Raw genomic sequence first — 6015 nt, forward strand, 5'->3', positions numbered from 1 at the left:
GCCCCCAGCACAGCCCAGTGGGCTATTCCACCACGCCGCCACGGCCGGGTCTACGGGAGTATTTCAACCAGGTAAGGTTGGGCAGGCTCGTGCTCAATGGCTCAGTGCGCCTTCACGGTCCGGTCTTATCGGTGCCCCGCTCCTCCACCGCCGAGTAAACACCAGTTGCAACACCACCACCAGGCTTGTGTCCCAAACCCAGTGCCCTGTTCCTGCTTCGCATCCCGGGTTGTGTCCCCAGCCCGTACCACAGTCCGCACCACGCACAAGCTCCTGTGGTCTCCAGAGCCCTGTACGCCCTGTTCCTGGCTCCCCGCACTCGCCCAGTGGTGCGTGTTCCCAGCCGGTACACCAGTTCGGCACCACGCACCAGGCCTACGGTGCGCCTCAGCAGGCCAGAGTCTTCCGTCTGTCCAGCCGCCGCTGAGCTGCCTGTCTGCCCAGCGCCGTCTGAGCTGCCCAGCGCCGTCTGGCTGCCCGTCCGCCCAGCGCCTCTGAGCTGCCCCGTCTGTCCAGCTCCATCTGAGCTGCCCGTCTGTCCTGAGCCGCTAGAGCCGTCCGTCTGTCCTGAGCCCTAGAGCGCCCCAGTCAGGAGCGTGAGCCGTCAGTAGGAGCCGCCAGAGCCGCCCGCCAGTCAGGAGCGCCAGAGCCGCCGCGCCAGTCAGGAGCTGCCAGAGCCGCCCTCAGTCATGAGCTGCCCTTAGTCATGAGCTGCCCTTCAGTCATGAGCGCCCTTCAGTCATGACTGTCCTCAGTCCTGAGCTACCCCTCAGTCATGAGCTACCCCTCAGTCATGAGCTACCTCTCAGTCATGAGCTACCTCTCAGTCATGAGCTACCTTCTCAGTCATGAGCTACCTCTCAGTCATGAGCTACCCTCAGTCATGAGCTACCCCTCAGTCCGGAGCTGCCCCTCAGTCCGGGGAGTTTCCTCAGTCCAGAGGCGCCCCCTCAGTCCAGAGGCGCTCCTTCAGTCCAGTGGGGCCCTTTATTAGGTTCCCAGGCCAAGGTCGCGGCGAGGGTCGCCGCTCAAAGGACGCTAAGAGAGCGGACAAAGACAATGTGGAGTGGGGTCCACGTCTCCAGCGCGCCACCGCGGACAGATGCCCACCCAGACCCTCCCCTATAGTTCAGGTTTTGCGGCCGGAGTTCGCCACTTGAGGGGGGGGGGGTACTGTCACGTTCTGACCCTTATTTCCTTTGTTTTGTCTTTATTTAGTATGGTCAGGGCGTGAGTTTGGGCAGTCTATGTTGTAGTTTCTATGTTTTCCTATTTCTGTTTGGCCTGATATGGTTCTCAATCAGAGGCAGGTGTTTTGTTGTTGTCTCTGATTGGAACCATATTTAGGTAGCCTGTTTTGTGTTGGGGTTTTGGTGGGTGGTTGTCTCAGTCTTCGTGGTCTGCACCAGACAGAACTGTTTCGGTTTTTCACATTTGTTGTTATTTGATGTATGTGGTGTTTGTGTTCTTTTGGGTTTTCGCTGCCGGTTTTTGATAACTATGGTTTTGGGTTGTTGCGCCTGTGTTTTGGGCTTCACCATGTTTGTAACTGGTTACTTTCGAAGGACATTAAAGCGTTTTCCGTCAACCTTCTGCTCTCTGCGTCTGACTCCACACCCATCACTCTCCAGACGTTACAATAATGACAAAGCCAAAACAGGTTTTTAGATTTTTTTGCAATTTATTAAGAATAAAACTTAAATACCTTATTTACATAAGTATTCAGACCCTTTGCTATGAGACTCAAATTGAGATCAGGTGCATCCTGTTTCCATTGATCATCCTTGAGATGTTTCTTCACTTGATTGGACTCCACATGTGGTAAATTCAATTGATTGGACATGATTTGGAAAGGCACACACCTGTCTATATAAGGTCCCAAGTTGACAGTGCATGTCAGAACAAAAACCAACCATGAGGTCAAAGGAATTATCCATAGAGCTCCGAGACAGGATTTTGTCGGGGCACAGATCTGGGGAGGGACCAAAACATTTCTGCAGCATTGAAGGTCCCAAGAACACAGTGGCCTCCATCATTCTTAAATGGAAGAAGTTGACAACCAAGACTCTTCCCAGAGCTGGGCGCCCGACCAAACTGAGCAATCGGGGGAGAAGGGCCTTGTCAGGAGGTGACCAAAAACCCGATGGTCACTCTGACAGAGCTCTAGAGTTCCTCTGTGTCTATAGGAGAACCTTCCAGAGGACAACATCTCTGCAGCACTCCACCGATCAGGCCTTTATGGTAGAGTGGCCAGACGGAAGCCACTCCTCAGTAAAGGCACATGACAGCCCACTTGGAGTTTTCCAAAGGCGCCTGAAGAACTTTCAGACCTTGAAAACAAGATTATCTGGTCTGATGAAGCCAAGATTGAACTCTTTGGCCTGAATGCAAGCGTCCGTCTGGAGGGAACCTGGCACCATCCCTACGATGAACATGTGGTGCAGCATCATGCTGGTGGGGATTTTTCAGGGGCAGGGACTGGGAGATAGTCAGGATCAAGGGAAAGATGACGGAGCAATGTACAGAGATCCATGATGAAACCTGCTCCAGAGCGCTCAGGACCTCAGACTGGGCGAAGTTCACCTTCCAACAGGACAATGACCTAACACACGGCAGACAACTCAGGATGGCTTTGGGACAAGTCTCTGAATGTCCTTGAGTGGCCCAGCCAGAGCGCGGACTTGAACCCATTCGAACATTCTGGAGAGACCTGAAAATAGCTGTGCAGCAACACTCCCCATCCAACCTGACCGATCTTGAGATTATCTGCAGAGAAGAATGGGAGAAACTCCCGAATACAGGTGTGCCAAGCTTGTAGAGTCATACCTTACGATGACTCTAAACAGTAATCGTTGCCAAAGAGGCTTCAACAAAGGGTCTGAATACTTATGTACATTTTTTTTATATACATTTGCAAACATTCTACAAACTGTTTTATTTTGTCATTATGGGGTATCGTGTGTAGATAGATGAGGGAATAAAATAAATTATAGAATAAGGCTGTAACGTAACAAAATGTGGAAAAAGCCATGGGGCTTGAATACTTTCTGAATGCACTGGAAGCCTAGATCAGAGGTATTCGAAGTCAGGGTCGTGGGGAATTGGAGTAGGGTTCCCCATAAAATAATAATTTGGGAGAACAAAAAATAAGAGTACAAATTTTGTATGGGACAACATACAAACATTTTTGGAAAGATACATTGATAAGAAATATGAACATTTAAGAATTTAAGGTTATTTGTTGATGTAAACATTGAAATAGACTGATTTTAATGTTGTGTCATCAGATTTGGGGAGGGTGGGGTCACCAGAAATTCTGGCTAAAGAAATGGGGTCCCTTCTGAAAGAGTTTGAATACCACTGGCCTAGATAGATAACACATTCTACAACTCACCAGCAAGCCAATATAGTTGAGTGTTAATCTCTGTGACAGACTACGGAACATAATGGTACCGTACCGTAGGTCTGTCATGATACAACGGGATGTGGGAGATACCGGCAGCATTAGTTCCGGTCCTTGTTTTTTTTGTCACCGGTTATTTGGAAAAATCAAGATTTGGTGTGTGTCGAATTTCGGAAGGGGAGGGACATTTGGCCATAGATTGCCCGTAACTTGCAAAAGAGAGGCAGAGCTCCTCGTTCTATCTCTCTCTTAACACTTCTTTACCGAACTTAATCGAGCATCTGATCAATTATGCAAGACTTTAGTTCTGGTTAACCGAGATTAGTCGCATGTGAGCAAATTAGCCTTTATCTCAATTAGCCTTATCTTCAATTCTCAGGAGCATTAGTTTTACATAATAGGCTGTGATTCAGAGGAGACTGGAAGAAATAACTATAGGAGGACAGGCTCATTGTAAAGATGGAATGGAATAAATGGAACGTATCAAACAATGGAAACCACGTTTGACTCCGTTCCATTGATTCCGTTCCAGCCATTACAATGAGCCTGTCCTCCTATAGCTCATCCCACCAGCCTCCGCTGATGTGATTATGCATAGATTGTGCTGTAGAGTTTGACATGGGTTTCTTAAATCTTCTTAGACCAATGCAACCCGGTCAGCTGTATTCAAAACTGTTTGAAGAAGTTCAGAAAGTAAATATTGGAAAGTCAAAGTGGACTCAGAAGCTGTGCAAAAAGACAGGAGCTGCAAGAAAACAAAAGAACAATTGAAACCCAACGTAAAGCCATTCAAGAATTGCAGGTATGTACCAGTAAATGTACAGGTATAGCCTATATTGAAAAGACAGTAAAAATGCTAAAGTCCTTTAAAAAAAAGTATTATTATTATTATATATCCTATTTTTCCTTTCCTTTATGTTTTAGTTCGGAAATGAAAGCCTCAGCATAAAACTAGAGGATCAGATCAGTGAGAATGATGATCTGCAGAACAAGTATGTATTTGATTATAACATGATACTGTCACTATAGATTGTATCATCATCATTCTGCTTTTTTCTGTAATGTTTATTTTTCCAACAGAAACAATGCAACACGGAACCTATGTAATATACTAAAGGATACGTTTGAAAGATCAGCTGAGAAAATCCATCTATGTGAGTAAAACATGCCGACTACTCAGCCTAAGTGTACATGCTAGTTGCCTGAATGTGAAATGATGACATTTTGTGGTCTACGTTGTCCTCAAACCAACCTATGTTCTCTTAGTTGAATCTGAAAGAGAGGAAACCCATCACTTGTTCATGGAAAACAGTGAAACTATTCAGGTGAATATTATAATTTTCTGTTCTTTTGATAAAAAATAATATAATTGATATAATTGATTTGTTATCTTCATTAATACAGCATGTATGGCGTCAGTTATATGATGCTAGTGAAGAAGAATATTTGTAAAAACATTTTTATTAATTGTTATAGAGGATGAATGCTGCCTTTGAAAGCCTACGTATTCAAGCAGAAACTGACCGCCATGAAATGCTGAAAGGTATGTATACTTGAAATATATCATCATCAATGCACTTGTATTGTGTTGTTGTGAACATAACACTAGGCACTTTACACAGTATATAAAAAGAGAACAATAACTCCAATGATGTGAATATTTTACAGTCAAAGAGGATTTGGAAYAATTTGCCGTTTTAAAGGAGAAGTTTGAGAAAGAATTCAGTATGAAAGAAGAAGAGGTTGGTCTATAACTGACTGAACATGAGTAGAGTAATGGACACCCTCTCTGAGTGGTTCCTAAAACACACATTTTCGGTAACCTATTGTCACAAACAATATGAACAGTATTTGGCGTTGTGTATGTAGACTATGGAAACTGAAAATGTCTCTTACAGGTTGTGATACTTCAGATGAAAATGAAGGACAAAGAAAAAGAACTTCAGGCAATCCTGCTCAACCTCCATGAAACCCTAGAGAGTTGCAAACGGTTACAACAGGCAGCACGTAAGATGGGCACATTTTGTTCATTGATTAGGCCTAGGTCTTAAGCCCTATTTGGACGGGACTAGTATTACTAGAGACGTTGGTTATGTAATTACCTATTTGCACTTGAGATGCGTTTATGGATGAGAAAGTGAACTTGCCATGTCCAACAAAGTTAACCTCAGTGGATCGGGGATGCTTTGTGTTCTATTGATCTACTGCCTACTACATCAACAGCCAGGGTTTCTTTAAAGAGACAATCAGCAGTTGAAACACTAACAATGCCTTCTCCCGCCCCTGTTTTGGTAAAAAAAACTTAGGGATGGGGTTAAAGAAGTGTAACCACTCTCGCATCCATGATATCAACATTATAGTTGTAATCATGTTTTTAGGCTATATAGTGTTTGTTTACATTTACATTGTTTACAAACAGAGTAAAACAAGKTTATATTTTTGGTTCTGATGGGGTACGACAGTTGAACTAAGCTCATGAGGCATTTATAAGTTATATTCTTCAAGAATCAATGGCTACATATCAATAATTCACAAATCTCAAAATGCATGTAGTAATAAGCCTATAACCGCAATACTTTTTTATTGCGTATTTAGGCTTAATTAAACTGAAT

At 44.5% G+C, this 6015-nt stretch overlaps 1 long non-coding RNA gene across 1 annotated transcript; it reads left to right on the forward strand.

Annotated features, from left to right (window-relative positions):
- Positions 1–4058: 4058 nt before the first annotated feature.
- On the forward strand, positions 4059–4965 carry LOC112077942 (uncharacterized). Its single transcript, XR_002895546.2, has 5 exons — positions 4059–4205; positions 4328–4395; positions 4484–4557; positions 4670–4728; positions 4880–4965. It is a non-coding gene; the product is annotated as an uncharacterized lncRNA (long non-coding RNA).
- Positions 4966–6015: the final 1050 nt, after the last annotated feature.

This window comes from Salvelinus sp. IW2-2015, unplaced genomic scaffold, assembly GCF_002910315.2.
Source record: "Salvelinus sp. IW2-2015 unplaced genomic scaffold, ASM291031v2 Un_scaffold5080, whole genome shotgun sequence".
NCBI lineage: Eukaryota > Metazoa > Chordata > Actinopteri > Salmoniformes > Salmonidae > Salvelinus > Salvelinus sp. IW2-2015.